General features: G+C 38.3%; 3 long non-coding RNA genes across 3 annotated transcripts; all 3 read right to left on the bottom strand.

Annotated features, from left to right (window-relative positions):
* Positions 1-2,520: 2,520 nt before the first annotated feature.
* On the bottom strand, positions 2,521-3,596 carry LOC125568029. Its single transcript, XR_007312028.1, has 2 exons — positions 3,445-3,596; positions 2,521-3,232 (listed from the first exon to the last, which is right to left on the bottom strand). It is a non-coding gene; the product is annotated as an uncharacterized LOC125568029 (long non-coding RNA).
* Positions 3,597-4,364: 768 nt separating this feature from the next.
* LOC125568030 lies at positions 4,365-7,824 on the bottom strand. Its single transcript, XR_007312029.1, has 2 exons — positions 5,316-7,824; positions 4,365-4,496 (listed from the first exon to the last, which is right to left on the bottom strand). It is a non-coding gene; the product is annotated as an uncharacterized LOC125568030 (long non-coding RNA).
* Positions 7,825-12,493: 4,669 nt separating this feature from the next.
* Positions 12,494-15,928, bottom strand: LOC125568086. Its single transcript, XR_007312073.1, has 3 exons — positions 15,121-15,928; positions 13,704-14,042; positions 12,494-12,625 (listed from the first exon to the last, which is right to left on the bottom strand). It is a non-coding gene; the product is annotated as an uncharacterized LOC125568086 (long non-coding RNA).
* Positions 15,929-16,349: the final 421 nt, after the last annotated feature.

Consider the following 16,349-nt stretch of genomic DNA (forward strand, 5'->3'; position numbering starts at 1 on the left):
GCCTGAGCCCAGTTGCCCACTTCAGTGAAGTGCACTAGTGAAGTGCGCTAGGGATGGTGAAGATATGCCGGACATCACTAAAGCCGGCAACCCGCTTCACCCCCTCTTTTACCAGGGCGAAATTTGGGAAGTGATGAGTTCAGTCAGGCCATGTTGGCTCGGTTAATTTATTTTAACCTCGAGCACCAATCTGGCTATCTCCCGCATTTTGGTGCTCATATAAGTAGCCTGCCTCTCGCCATGCTGATCATAGAGGCAGTTCCCCATCTGTATTATTAGTTCATCGTGCTTGGCCACGAAGCCGACCTCGTCACGCTCACAATACAATTTATTCACTTCACCGTATACAGATTTGATATATAGGTTGGCTGAAAATGAAATACAAAATCATAGACTCCAGCAGCATTCCCCTTCTATGTATCGTTTTTTAATTAAAAGCATGAGAAGACATCCTTGCCGCCTCCTTTGCTATTTTCTTTGGAGGGTTATTACAGAGAAAATCTGCTTCTACGATTTCTTAGCGAAATCAAATCCCCAGGATCTACTGCGTATATTTTCTGCACTGCACGACAAAGTCCTCCGTTTACCGTGTCCGAAAAGAATTGAAATGTATGTTCATTAACTTGTTTATAATATTAATACCTTCTTTGTCTGTCCCATGCTGTTTAAACGCACACTTCTTTCTGTGCCTCCAAAGGTCGTCCCTCTTGTGAAACCCAAGGCACGACTTACAAGGGAGGTAGGCATACCACAATCAGTTGTTCTTCGCCTAAGCTCAGGACATTGCAATTGTGGTGATAATCACCGAGGAGCCGGAGCCTTTCGTGTTCTTTTACTTTGTTCTTTTTACTCGTTCCTGCAAGCTGGCAGGCCACTTCAGATTCCTTGGAATGTTGCCTTTTGATGTGCCTCGCAAGCTTCACCCCCTGGTACCCACAAAAAAGCCCACTTGCATTTGGTCTGTAGCAAAGGTGATACCAGCTGTAAAAAAAAATAAGGTGTTATTCATTATTTATTTACTCTATAGCCAGGCCACACAAGAAAAAGGGGTAAAAATGTTTTTTTTTTCACTTATTTTGTCTTGTTTTGAATTGCTTGTTTTGGAGCCTGAGTATCCTTATCTTAATATATTTAGCGAGAAGTGTGGTTTCAAATAAACCACGATTTATCGACTTGACGGTTGTTTTGGGAGCCGTTTTCTGCGTAGATAATCAGAGGTCAGATAAACATCTTCTTTTATTTTGATTATGAGTCAACTCTCGCCTCGTTTTCATGTTTGTACCCAAGATGGCGGCGGGGACTGTGAATAGGACTATTCAGTCTCCTAATTTCTCACAGAACTATCCTGTCCATCTGCACTTTGTAATATACAAAATATTTTATCCACTGTCGTTTAACGTGCGTTCTATAACTTTTAGTGTAACAAGCTAGAGTAATCACAAAAATTTATAATTAATCGCTAATAACTCATAAGTATCATATGCTTTACTTAATTTACTGTAAAATAAGTAGTTAATGCTCAGAGTATGATAAATGATTTATAATTACATAATAAAAATTAGATACAAAAAAAATAACTACTTGATAATATTCTAGGGGGGATCTAGCTTTTTGCTTATAGTAAAGGAATGAACTGTCCATTTCTACGTTTCGCTTTCTTACTCCCACAAAGAGAAAAATCACTTATATCTGATATTGAGATTAGGATATTATCATTGTTTCCCTCTGATTATTTGCAATTAGATGGTTATATCCCTCTTACCTTATTAGGATCTTCTAGATGTCTATTCAGATACCCTCCTTCCCTTTGCTGGACACCTTGATATTGTATTATTATGAGAAATTATCTTATTAGAACCTACTAGATGTCTATTTAGATGTACTTGCCTCTGCTGCCCCTTAACATTTTGATATTATCCGAGATAGAGCCCCACAGTCCCACATAACCATCAGTACCAGTATGGGTGATATTATCCAAGATAGAGCCCCACAGTCCCACATAACCATCAGTACCAGTATGGGTGATATTATCCGAGATGGAGCCCCACAGTCCCACATAACCACCAGTACCAGTATGGGTGATTTCAAGAACTTGCTTAGACCTAATTTTATATGATGCTATAACAACTTTTTAACACTATATTCAACCGAAGTTCAGTCCAAGTTTGGTTCAATAACATACAAGATTAGTAATAGAAGCAGAGGTAAGCAATTTTCATTTCGCTCGTTCTTTAAATAACAGCCCATAGTTTGTTTTTGTAAACGTAATTGGTTAAATGTTTGTAGAAGTGTTTAACAGATAGAGTCAACATTAGCCATAGTTTATGCTTTTGTAGCCAGGAACTGAATTACAGGAAAGTTGTGGTACACCCAACACACACACAAATAGTGTATAAAATAAATAGTGTATGTACACTATTAGAGTAGTCTCGAATCAGGTGATTGACTAATGTAAGATCTTAATAAAGCCCCTGGGCTTGTATCATCATTCACTAAAAATAGTATAGAATAAACTTACAATATTAGAAATGAAATTTATTACTATTTTATACATTTTTTCAGCTAGCTTTTACTATTTTTAGTTTTTTTTATAGATAAGTAATTGTCTACTGTACATAAGCACTGAAGGGTGTCAGTTGTTTCTCATCTTCACCAAAACAAATTTTTCACATATTCTATACTTGAGTTTGCTATTATCATGTAACAGAAATCTGGTATATAGTACGAGACATAGATTTAAAAAAAAAGTAAAACAGGCTTTCTATTGCAGACAATTGTATTTGTGGCATTGTGAGCATGTCCTACAAGATTTTATTATGAAGACTGTTAAAAGACTGGGCACTACTAAAGTACAGCTGACTGCTGCTATAGCTTCAAATGGAAAGACCCTCCTGTAATGTTGGGGGAGCACTACCACTAACACTTGTCTTTTACTAGATATGAGAAACTTGGCCAGTGCTTGATAATTCTGGAAAATAAAGTAAAAAAACATTAGCTTTATGCATTTCTGGTATGCCAGCACTATGCTTCTCTGTTGGGTAAACATTTGTATTACACGAGTCTGTGATATCCTTTTTATAGGTGTAGCCTAACCCAAACTAAAATTTCACTTTCTTGTCTGGGGATTTTTGTCCAGGTACGCCCTAAGCATTGCAAGATCCTCCGCCAGAGGAAGTAGATTAATTTTGTTGTATTTTCTCTCTCCGACAGAGGCTAGGGACTTGGAAGATACCTGAAAATATATTAACACATTAGTTTCTTTTAGAATATCTTGAACGTCATTATCACTATTCTTTTTATAATCAGTATCAATGCTGAACTTTTTATATTTAAAAAAACATCAAATTAAGCCAAAAGTGTTAAATGCTGCGGTTGTAACTGACTACACTAATTTTAGGGCGGACCACAAGGATCTAACATAAGGTGGAATGAACAGATCCATACCTTTTGAGCCCACTCTATATCCATAAGATGGAGGAAGTCCTGTGCCTCTCGGATAGCTGCATCATCTTGGCGCCTGAGCCCAGTTGCCCACTTCAGTGAAGTGCACTAGTGAAGTGCGCTAGGGATCGTAAGGATATGCCGGACACCACTAAAGCCGGCAACCCGCTTCACCCCCTCTTTTACCAGGGCGAAATTTGGGAAGTGATGAGTTTAGTCAGGCCATGTTGGCTCGGTTCATTTATTTTAACCTCGAGCACCAATCTGGCTATCTCCCGCATTTTGGTGCTCATATAAGTAGCCTGCCTCTCCCCATGCTGATCATAGAGGCAGTTCCCCATCTGTATTATTAGTTCATCGCGCTTGGCCACGAAGCCGACCTCGTCACGCTTACAATACAATTTATTCACTTCACCGTATACAGATTTAGTATATAGGTTGGCTGAAAATGAAATAAAAAATCATAGACTCCAGCAGCATTCCCCTTCTATGTATCGTTTTTTAATTAAAAGCATGAGAAGACATCCTTGCCGCCTCCTTTGCTATTTTCTTTGGAGGGTTATTACAGAGAAAATCTGCTTCTACGATTTCTTAGCGAAATCAAATCTCCAGGATCTACTGCGTATATTTTCTGCACTGCACGACAAAGTCCTCCGTTTACCGTGTCCGGAAAAAATTGAAATGTATGTTCATTAACTTGTTTATAATATTTATTCCTTCTTCGTCTGTCCCATGCTGTTTAAACGCACACTTCTTTCTGTGCCTCCAAAGGTCGTCCCCCTTGTGAAACCCAAGGCACGACTTACAAGGGAGGTAGGCATACCACAATCAGTTGTCCTTCGCCTAAGCTCAGGACATTGCAATTGTGGTGATAATCACCGAGGAGCCGGAGCCTTTCGTGTTCTTTTACTTTGTTCTTTTTACTCGTTCCTGCAAGCTGGCAGGCCACTTCAGATTCCTTGGAATGTTGCCTTTTGATGTGCCTCGCAAGCTTCACCCCCTGGTACCCACAAAAAAGCCCACTTGCATTTGGTCTGTGGCAAAGTTGATACCAACTGTAAAAAAAAAAATAAGGTGTTATTCATTATTTATTTTCCCTATAGCCAGGCCACACAAGAAAAAGGGGTAAAAATGTTTTTTTTTTTCACTTATTTTGTCTTGTTTTGAATTGCTTGTTTTGGAGCCTGAGTATCCTTATCTTAATATATTTAGCGAGAAGTGTGGTTTCAAATAAACCACGATTTATCGACTTGACGGTTGTTTTGGGAGCCGTTTTCTGCGTAGATAATCAGATGTCAGATAAACATCTTCTTTTATTACAAATGCCATGAAGGCTTTTACAATTTTAACATAGAATCGTTTGTCAAATCTAAGTCAACTAGACTAATCCGCCACAACACTGCCCTCGATCTCTTTGTTCCTAAATGTCGCACTAAACTTTTTCCATCAAGCTACTTCAATCGTATCCCTAAACTGCGGAATAATCTATCTACGTCTACTCGCTCTGCTAGCTCACTTAACCAGTTTAAATCCTGTTTAACTTGCCACTACTTACCTGCGTTTACTAACAGCTACGACACAGATAACACTAACACCTGGAAATCCATTTGCCCTAAGTGCTCCTCTTCCCGCAACCTTACTGTCTCTTCTGCTCGTAACTGCTGCTACTAATGTCAATTTTATCACAATTTTATATTATTATTGTTACAAACCATATATTGTACATAGTTGTTAATATTTTACCTATCAATATCCTTATTTTATATATTTGCTCACATCATAGTTTAGTTAAATAGTTTTAGATTAGATTAGTTATTAATTATAGATATATATATGCAGAACTGCTGAGTACTTGAAAGTTGCAGTATCTTTACCAGTTTGACTTTGAACTTGTGTTGAGCTTGTCGGGGACAACCAAATAAACTCACTTATATTCTCTTTACTTTATTTCTTGATCACAAACTCTCCGTAGTAATAGTACACTCGCATCTCAACTCTAGGGGCACAACCCCCTTTTTTACCTATCTCGAATTACAACATGATCACATAACAAAACTAAATATGTAACGTAATACAGTATTATAAAGTAACGCAATCTTGCGGGTTTTCTACTTCCGGACACTTGGCCCGCCATCTAGCACGTGTGACATAAGAATCGCGTAGACTTTTAGGACGAGATCGGCCTTTATGCCGCTCGTATTTTCTTTGTAGGAACGTAAAACATCTCTAAGACTCTTTACAGAAAGTTTCTGAATGTCTTCTAACGAATTGAGATTGACATTTTGATAAACTAGAACCATTTTTGCCAAAAACTCAGCAATGACAACAATGTTTGTTTTGATTATGAGTCAACTCTCGCCTTGTTTTCATGTTTGTATCCAAGATGGCGGCGGGGACTGTGAATAGGACTATTCAGTCTCCTAATTTCTCACAGAACTATCCTGTCCATCTGCACTTTGTAATAATAAAAATATTTTATCCACTGTCGTTTAAATTCGGAACCGGAATATTTTATTGTGCGTTCTATAACTTTTAGTGTAACAAGCTAGAGTAATCACAAAAATTTATAATTAATCGCTCATAACTCATAAGTATCATATGCTTTACTTACTTGACTGTAAAATAAGTAGTTAATGCTCTATCCAAATTGACCAGGTATTTTTTATGCCACATGTGTTTACTTGGTATTTCAATCAGAGTATGATAAATGAATATAATTACATAATAAAAATTAGATACAAAAAAATAACCACTTGATAATATTCTAGGGGGGATCTAGCTTTTTGCTGATAGTAAAGGGATGTAATGTCCATTTCTACGTTTGGCTTTCTTACTCCCACAAAGAGAAAAATCACTTATATCTGATATTGAGATTAGGATATTATCATTGTTTCCCTCTGATTATTTGCAATTAGATGGTTATATCCCTCTTATCTTATTAGGATCTTCTAGATGTCTATTCAGATACCCTCCTTCCCTTTTCTGGACACCTTGATATTGTATTATTATCAGAAATTATCTTATTAGAACCTACTAGATGTCTATTTAGATGTACTTGCCTCTGCTGCCCCTTAACATTTTGATATTATCCGAGATAGAGCCCCACAGTCCCACATAACCATCAGTACCAGTATGGGTGATATTATCCGAGATAGAGCCCCACAGTCCCACATAACCATCAGTACCAGTATGGGTGATATTATCCGAGATGGAGCCCCACAGTCCCACATAACTACCAGTACCAGTATGGGTGATTTCAAGAACTTGCTTATACCTAATTTTATATGATGCTATAACAACTTTTTAACACTATATTCAACCGAAGTTCAGTCCAAGTTTGGTTCAATAACATACAAGATTAGTAATAGAAGCAGAGGTAAGCAATTTTCATTTCGCTCGTTCTTTAAATAACAGCCCATAGTTTGTTTTTGTAAACGTAATTGGTTAAATGTTTGTAAAAGTGTTTAACAGATAGAGTCAACATTAGTCATAGTTTATGCTTTTGTAGCCAGGAACTGAATTACAGGAAAGTTGTGGTACACCCAACACACACACAAATAGTGTATAAAATAAATAGTGTATGTACACTATAAGAGTAGTCTCGAATCAGGGGATTGACTAATGTAAGATCTTAATAAAGCCCCTGGGCTTGTATGATCATTCACTAAAAATAGTATAGAATAAACTTACAATATTAGAAATGAAATTTATTACTATTTTATACATTTTTTCAGCTAGCTTTTACTATTTTTAGTTTTTTTTATAGATAAGTAATTGTCTACTGTACATAAGCACTGAAGGGTGTCAGTTGTTTCTCATCTTCACCAAAACAAATTTTTCACATATTCTATACTTGAGTTTGCTATTATCATGTAACAGAAATCTGGTATATAGTACGAGACATAGATTTAAAAAAAAAAGTAAAACAGGCTTTCTATTGCAGACAATTGTATTTGTGGCATTGTGAGCATGTCCTACAAGATTTTATTATGAAGACTGTTAAAAGACTGGGCACTACTAAAGTACAGCTGACTGCTGCTATAGCTTCAAATGGAAAGACCCTCCTGTAATGTTGGGGGAGCACTACCACTAACACTTGTCTTTTACTAGATATGAGAAACTTGGCCAGTGCTTGATAATTCTGGAAAATAAAGTAAAAAAACATTAGCTTTATGCATTTCTGGTATGCCAGCACTATGCTTCTCTGTTGGGTAAACATTTGTATTACACGAGTCTGTGATATCCTTTTTATAGGTGTAGCCTAACCCAAACTAAAATTTCACTTTCTTGTCTGGGGATTTTTGTCCAGGTACGCCCTAAGCATTGCAAGATCCTCCGCCAGAGGAAGTAGATTAATTTTGTTGTATTTTCTCTCTCCGACAGAGGCTATAGACTTGGAAGATACCTGAAAATATATTAACACATTAGTTTCTTTTAGAATATCTTGAACGTCATTATCACTATTCTTTTTATAATCAGTATCAATGCTGAACTTTTTATATTTAAAAAAACATCAAATTAAGCCAAAAGTGTTAAATGCTGCGGTTGTAACTGACTACACTAATTTTAGGGCGGACCACAAGGATCTAACATAAGGTGGAATGAACAGATCCATACCTTTTGAGCCCACACTATATCCATGAGATGGAGGAAGTCCTGTGCCTCTCGGATAGCTGCATCATCTTGGCGCCTGAGCCCAGTTGCCCACTTCAGTGAAGTGCACTAGTGAAGTGCGCTAGGGATGGTGAAGATATGCCGGACATCACTAAAGCCGGCAACCCGCTTCACCCCCTCTTTTACCAGGGCGAAATTTGGGAAGTGATGAGTTCAGTCAGGCCATGTTGGCTCGGTTAATTTATTTTAACCTCGAGCACCAATCTGGCTATCTCCCGCATTTTGGTGCTCATATAAGTAGCCTGCCTCTCGCCATGCTGATCATAGAGGCAGTTCCCCATCTGTATTATTAGTTCATCGTGCTTGGCCACGAAGCCGACCTCGTCACGCTCACAATACAATTTATTCACTTCACCGTATACAGATTTGATATATAGGTTGGCTGAAAATGAAATACAAAATCATAGACTCCAGCAGCATTCCCCTTCTATGTATCGTTTTTTAATTAAAAGCATGAGAAGACATCCTTGCCGCCTCCTTTGCTATTTTCTTTGGAGGGTTATTACAGAGAAAATCTGCTTCTACGATTTCTTAGCGAAATCAAATCCCCAGGATCTACTGCGTATATTTTCTGCACTGCACGACAAAGTCCTCCGTTTACCGTGTCCGAAAAGAATTGAAATGTATGTTCATTAACTTGTTTATAATATTAATACCTTCTTTGTCTGTCCCATGCTGTTTAAACGCACACTTCTTTCTGTGCCTCCAAAGGTCGTCCCTCTTGTGAAACCCAAGGCACGACTTACAAGGGAGGTAGGCATACCACAATCAGTTGTTCTTCGCCTAAGCTCAGGACATTGCAATTGTGGTGATAATCACCGAGGAGCCGGAGCCTTTCGTGTTCTTTTACTTTGTTCTTTTTACTCGTTCCTGCAAGCTGGCAGGCCACTTCAGATTCCTTGGAATGTTGCCTTTTGATGTGCCTCGCAAGCTTCACCCCCTGGTACCCACAAAAAAGCCCACTTGCATTTGGTCTGTAGCAAAGGTGATACCAGCTGTAAAAAAAAATAAGGTGTTATTCATTATTTATTTACTCTATAGCCAGGCCACACAAGAAAAAGGGGTAAAAATGTTTTTTTTTTCACTTATTTTGTCTTGTTTTGAATTGCTTGTTTTGGAGCCTGAGTATCCTTATCTTAATATATTTAGCGAGAAGTGTGGTTTCAAATAAACCACGATTTATCGACTTGACGGTTGTTTTGGGAGCCGTTTTCTGCGTAGATAATCAGAGGTCAGATAAACATCTTCTTTTATTTTGATTATGAGTCAACTCTCGCCTCGTTTTCATGTTTGTACCCAAGATGGCGGCGGGGACTGTGAATAGGACTATTCAGTCTCCTAATTTCTCACAGAACTATCCTGTCCATCTGCACTTTGTAATATACAAAATATTTTATCCACTGTCGTTTAACGTGCGTTCTATAACTTTTAGTGTAACAAGCTAGAGTAATCACAAAAATTTATAATTAATCGCTAATAACTCATAAGTATCATATGCTTTACTTAATTTACTGTAAAATAAGTAGTTAATGCTCAGAGTATGATAAATGATTTATAATTACATAATAAAAATTAGATACAAAAAAAATAACTACTTGATAATATTCTAGGGGGGATCTAGCTTTTTGCTTATAGTAAAGGAATGAACTGTCCATTTCTACGTTTCGCTTTCTTACTCCCACAAAGAGAAAAATCACTTATATCTGATATTGAGATTAGGATATTATCATTGTTTCCCTCTGATTATTTGCAATTAGATGGTTATATCCCTCTTACCTTATTAGGATCTTCTAGATGTCTATTCAGATACCCTCCTTCCCTTTGCTGGACACCTTGATATTGTATTATTATGAGAAATTATCTTATTAGAACCTACTAGATGTCTATTTAGATGTACTTGCCTCTGCTGCCCCTTAACATTTTGATATTATCCGAGATAGAGCCCCACAGTCCCACATAACCATCAGTACCAGTATGGGTGATATTATCCAAGATAGAGCCCCACAGTCCCACATAACCATCAGTACCAGTATGGGTGATATTATCCGAGATGGAGCCCCACAGTCCCACATAACCACCAGTACCAGTATGGGTGATTTCAAGAACTTGCTTAGACCTAATTTTATATGATGCTATAACAACTTTTTAACACTATATTCAACCGAAGTTCAGTCCAAGTTTGGTTCAATAACATACAAGATTAGTAATAGAAGCAGAGGTAAGCAATTTTCATTTCGCTCGTTCTTTAAATAACAGCCCATAGTTTGTTTTTGTAAACGTAATTGGTTAAATGTTTGTAGAAGTGTTTAACAGATAGAGTCAACATTAGCCATAGTTTATGCTTTTGTAGCCAGGAACTGAATTACAGGAAAGTTGTGGTACACCCAACACACACACAAATAGTGTATAAAATAAATAGTGTATGTACACTATTAGAGTAGTCTCGAATCAGGTGATTGACTAATGTAAGATCTTAATAAAGCCCCTGGGCTTGTATCATCATTCACTAAAAATAGTATAGAATAAACTTACAATATTAGAAATGAAATTTATTACTATTTTATACATTTTTTCAGCTAGCTTTTACTATTTTTAGTTTTTTTTATAGATAAGTAATTGTCTACTGTACATAAGCACTGAAGGGTGTCAGTTGTTTCTCATCTTCACCAAAACAAATTTTTCACATATTCTATACTTGAGTTTGCTATTATCATGTAACAGAAATCTGGTATATAGTACGAGACATAGATTTAAAAAAAAAGTAAAACAGGCTTTCTATTGCAGACAATTGTATTTGTGGCATTGTGAGCATGTCCTACAAGATTTTATTATGAAGACTGTTAAAAGACTGGGCACTACTAAAGTACAGCTGACTGCTGCTATAGCTTCAAATGGAAAGACCCTCCTGTAATGTTGGGGGAGCACTACCACTAACACTTGTCTTTTACTAGATATGAGAAACTTGGCCAGTGCTTGATAATTCTGGAAAATAAAGTAAAAAAACATTAGCTTTATGCATTTCTGGTATGCCAGCACTATGCTTCTCTGTTGGGTAAACATTTGTATTACACGAGTCTGTGATATCCTTTTTATAGGTGTAGCCTAACCCAAACTAAAATTTCACTTTCTTGTCTGGGGATTTTTGTCCAGGTACGCCCTAAGCATTGCAAGATCCTCCGCCAGAGGAAGTAGATTAATTTTGTTGTATTTTCTCTCTCCGACAGAGGCTAGGGACTTGGAAGATACCTGAAAATATATTAACACATTAGTTTCTTTTAGAATATCTTGAACGTCATTATCACTATTCTTTTTATAATCAGTATCAATGCTGAACTTTTTATATTTAAAAAAACATCAAATTAAGCCAAAAGTGTTAAATGCTGCGGTTGTAACTGACTACACTAATTTTAGGGCGGACCACAAGGATCTAACATAAGGTGGAATGAACAGATCCATACCTTTTGAGCCCACACTATATCCATGAGATGGAGGAAGTCCTGTGCCTCTCGGATAGCTGCATCATCTTGGCGCCTGAGCCCAGTTGCCCACTTCAGTGAAGTGCACTAGTGAAGTGCGCTAGGGATGGTGAAGATATGCCGGACATCACTAAAGCCGGCAACCCGCTTCACCCCCTCTTTTACCAGGGCGAAATTTGGGAAGTGATGAGTTCAGTCAGGCCATGTTGGCTCGGTTAATTTATTTTAACCTCGAGCACCAATCTGGCTATCTCCCGCATTTTGGTGCTCATATAAGTAGCCTGCCTCTCGCCATGCTGATCATAGAGGCAGTTCCCCATCTGTATTATTAGTTCATCGCGCTTGGCCACGAAGCCGGCCTCGTCACGCTCACAATACAATTTATTCACTTCACCGTATACAGATTTGATATATAGGTTGGCTGAAAATGAAATACAAAATCATAGACTCCAGCAGCATTCCCCTTCTATGTATCGTTTTTTTAATTAAAAGCATGAGAAGACATCCTTGCCGCCTCCTTTGCTATTTTCTTTGGAGGGTTATTACAGAGAAAATCTGCTTCTACGATTTCTTAGCGAAATCAAACCCCAGGATCTACTGCGTATATTTTCTGCACTGCACGACAAAGTCCTCCGTTTATCGTGTCCGAAAAGAATTGAAATGTCTGTTCATTAACTTGTTTATAATATTTATACCTTCTTTGTCTGTCCCATGCTGTTTAAACGCACACTTCTTTCTGTGCCTCCAAAGGTCGTCCCCCTTGTGAAACCCAAGGCACGACTTACAAGGGAGGTAGGCATACCACAATCAGTTGTCCTTCGCCTAAGCTCAGGACATTGCAATTGTGGTGATAATCACCAAGGAGCCGGAGCCTTTCGTGTTCTTTTACTTTGTTCTTTTTACTCGTTCCTGCAAGCTGGCAGGCCACTTCAGATTCCTTGGAATGTTGCCTTTTGATGTGCCTCGCAAGCTTCACCCCCTGGTACCCACAAAAAAGCCCACTTGCATTTGGTCTGTGGCAAAGGTGATACCAACTGTAAAAAAAAAATAAGGTGTTATTCATTATTTATTTTCCCTATAGCCAGGCCACACAAGAAAAAGGGGGTAAAATGTTTTTTTTTTTCACTTATTTTGTCTTGTTTTGAATTGCTTGTTTTGGAGCCTGAGTATTCTTATCTTAATATATTTAGCGAGAAGTGTGGTTTCAAATAAACCACGATTTATCGACTTGACGGTTGTTTTGGGAGCCGTTTTCTGCGTAGATAATCAGAGGTCAGATAAACATCTTCTTTTATTACAAATGCCATGAAGGCTTTTACAATTTTAACATAGAATCGTTTGTCAAATCTAAGTCAACTAGACTAATCCGCCACAACTCTGCCCTCGATCTCTTTGTTCTTAAATGTCACACTCTATATCCATAAGATGGAGGAAGTCCTGTGCCTCTCGGATAGCTGCATCATCTTGGCGCCTGAGCCCAGTTGCCCACTTCAGTGAAGTGCACTAGTGAAGTGCGCTAGGGATGGTGAAGATATGCCGGACATCACTAAAGCCGGCAACCCGCTTCACCCCCTCTTTTACCAGGGCGAAATTTGGGAAGTGATGAGTTCAGTCAGGCCATGTTGGCTCGGTTAATTTATTTTAACTTCGAGCACCAATCTGGCTATCTCCCGCATTTTGGTGCTCATATAAGTAGCCTGCCTCTCGCCATGCTGATCATAGAGGCAGTTCCCCATCTGTATTATTAGTTCATCGTGCTTGGCCACGAAGCCGACCTCGTCACGCTCACAATACAATTTATTCACTTCACCGTATACAGATTTGATATATAGGTTGGCTGAAAATGAAATACAAAATCATAGACTCCAGCAGCATTCCCCTTCTATGTATCGTTTTTTTAATTAAAAGCATGAGAAGACATCCTTGCCGCCTCCTTTGCTATTTTCTTTGGAGGGTTATTACAGAGAAAATCTGCTTCTACGATTTCTTAGCGAAATCAAATCCCCAGGATCTACTGCGTATATTTTCTGCACTGCACGACAAAGTCCTCCGTTTACCGTGTCCGAAAAGAATTGAAATGTCTGTTCATTAACTTGTTTATAATATTTATACCTTCTTTGTCTGTCCCATGCTGTTTAAACGCACACTTCTTTCTGTGCCTCCAAAGGTCGTCCCCCTTGTGAAACCCAAGGCACGACTTACAAGGGAGGTAGGCATACCACAATCAGTTGTCCTTCGCCTAAGCTCAGGACATTGCAATTGTGGTGATAATCACCAAGGAGCCGGAGCCTTTCGTGTTCTTTTACTTTGTTCTTTTTACTCGTTCCTGCAAGCTGGCAGGCCACTTCAGATTCCTTGGAATGTTGCCTTTTGATGTGCCTCGCAAGCTTCACCCCCTGGTACCCACAAAAAAGCCCACTTGCATTTGGTCTGTGGCAAAGGTGATACCAACTGTAAAAAAAAAATAAGGTGTTATTCATTATTTATTTTCCCTATAGCCAGGCCACACAAGAAAAAGGGGGTAAAATGTTTTTTTTTTTCACTTATTTTGTCTTGTTTTGAATTGCTTGTTTTGGAGCCTGAGTATTCTTATCTTAATATATTTAGCGAGAAGTGTGGTTTCAAATAAACCACGATTTATCGACTTGACGGTTGTTTTGGGAGCCGTTTTCTGCGTAGATAATCAGAGGTCAGATAAACATCTTCTTTTATTACAAATGCCATGAAGGCTTTTACAATTTTAACATAGAATCGTTTGTCAAATCTAAGTCAACTAGACTAATCCGCCACAACTCTGCCCTCGATCTCTTTGTTCTTAAATGTCGCACTCTATATCCATAAGATGGAGGAAGTCCTGTGCCTCTCGGATAGCTGCATCATCTTGGCGCCTGAGCCCAGTTGCCCACTTCAGTGAAGTGCACTAGTGAAGTGCGCTAGGGATGGTGAAGATATGCCGGACATCACTAAAGCCGGCAACCCGCTTCACCCCCTCTTTTACCAGGGCGAAATTTGGGAAGTGATGAGTTCAGTCAGGCCATGTTGGCTCGGTTAATTTATTTTAACCTCGAGCACCAATCTGGCTATCTCCCGCATTTTGGTGCTCATATAAGTAGCCTGCCTCTCGCCATGCTGATCATAGAGGCAGTTCCCCATCTGTATTATTAGTTCATCGTGCTTGGCCACGAAGCCGACCTCGTCACGCTCACAATACAATTTATTCACTTCACCGTATACAGATTTGATATATAGGTTGGCTGAAAATGAAATACAAAATCATAGACTCCAGCAGCATTCCCCTTCTATGTATCGTTTTTTTAATTAAAAGCATGAGAAGACATCCTTGCCGCCTCCTTTGCTATTTTCTTTGGAGGGTTATTACAGAGAAAATCTGCTTCTACGATTTCTTAGCGAAATCAAATCCCCAGGATCTACTGCGTATATTTTCTGCACTGCACGACAAAGTCCTCCGTTTACCGTGTCCGAAAAGAATTGAAATGTATGTTCATTAACTTGTTTATAATATTAATACCTTCTTTGTCTGTCCCATGCTGTTTAAACGCACACTTCTTTCTGTGCCTCCAAAGGTCGTCCCTCTTGTGAAACCCAAGGCACGACTTACAAGGGAGGTAGGCATACCACAATCAGTTGTTCTTCGCCTAAGCTCAGGACATTGCAATTGTGGTGATAATCACCGAGGAGCCGGAGCCTTTCGTGTTCTTTTACTTTGTTCTTTTTACTCGTTCCTGCAAGCTGGCAGGCCACTTCAGATTCCTTGGAATGTTGCCTTTTGATGTGCCTCGCAAGCTTCACCCCCTGGTACCCACAAAAAAGCCCACTTGCATTTGGTCTGTAGCAAAGGTGATACCAGCTGTAAAAAAAAATAAGGTGTTATTCATTATTTATTTACTCTATAGCCAGGCCACACAAGAAAAAGGGGTAAAAATGTTTTTTTTTTCACTTATTTTGTCTTGTTTTGAATTGCTTGTTTTGGAGCCTGAGTATCCTTATCTTAATATATTTAGCGAGAAGTGTGGTTTCAAATAAACCACGATTTATCGACTTGACGGTTGTTTTGGGAGCCGTTTTCTGCGTAGATAATCAGAGGTCAGATAAACATCTTCTTTTATTTTGATTATGAGTCAACTCTCGCCTCGTTTTCATGTTTGTACCCAAGATGGCGGCGGGGACTGTGAATAGGACTATTCAGTCTCCTAATTTCTCACAGAACTATCCTGTCCATCTGCACTTTGTAATAATCAAAATATTTTATCCACTGTCGTTTAACGTGCGTTCTATAACTTTTAGTGTAACAAGCTAGAGTAATCACAAAAATTTATAATTAATCGCTAATAACTCATAAGTATCATATGCTTTACTTAATTTACTGTAAAATAAGTAGTTAATGCTCAGAGTATGATAAATGATTTATAATTACATAATAAAAATTAGATACAAAAAAAATAACCACTTGATAATATTCTAGGGGGGATCTAGCTTTTTGCTGATAGTAAAGGAATGAACTGTCCATTTCTACGTTTCGCTTTCTTACTCCCACAAAGAGAAAAATCACTTATATCTGATATTGAGATTAGGATATTATCATTGTTTCCCTCTGATTATTTGCAATTAGATGGTTATATCCCTCTTACCTTATTAGGATCTTCTAGATGTCTATTCAGATACCCTCCTTCCCTTTGCTGGACACCTTGATATTGTATTATTATGAGAAATTATCTTATTAGAACCTACTAGATGTCT

The sequence above is a fragment of the Nematostella vectensis genome, chromosome 6, assembly GCF_932526225.1.
Source record: "Nematostella vectensis chromosome 6, jaNemVect1.1, whole genome shotgun sequence".
Classification (NCBI taxonomy): domain Eukaryota; kingdom Metazoa; phylum Cnidaria; class Anthozoa; order Actiniaria; family Edwardsiidae; genus Nematostella; species Nematostella vectensis.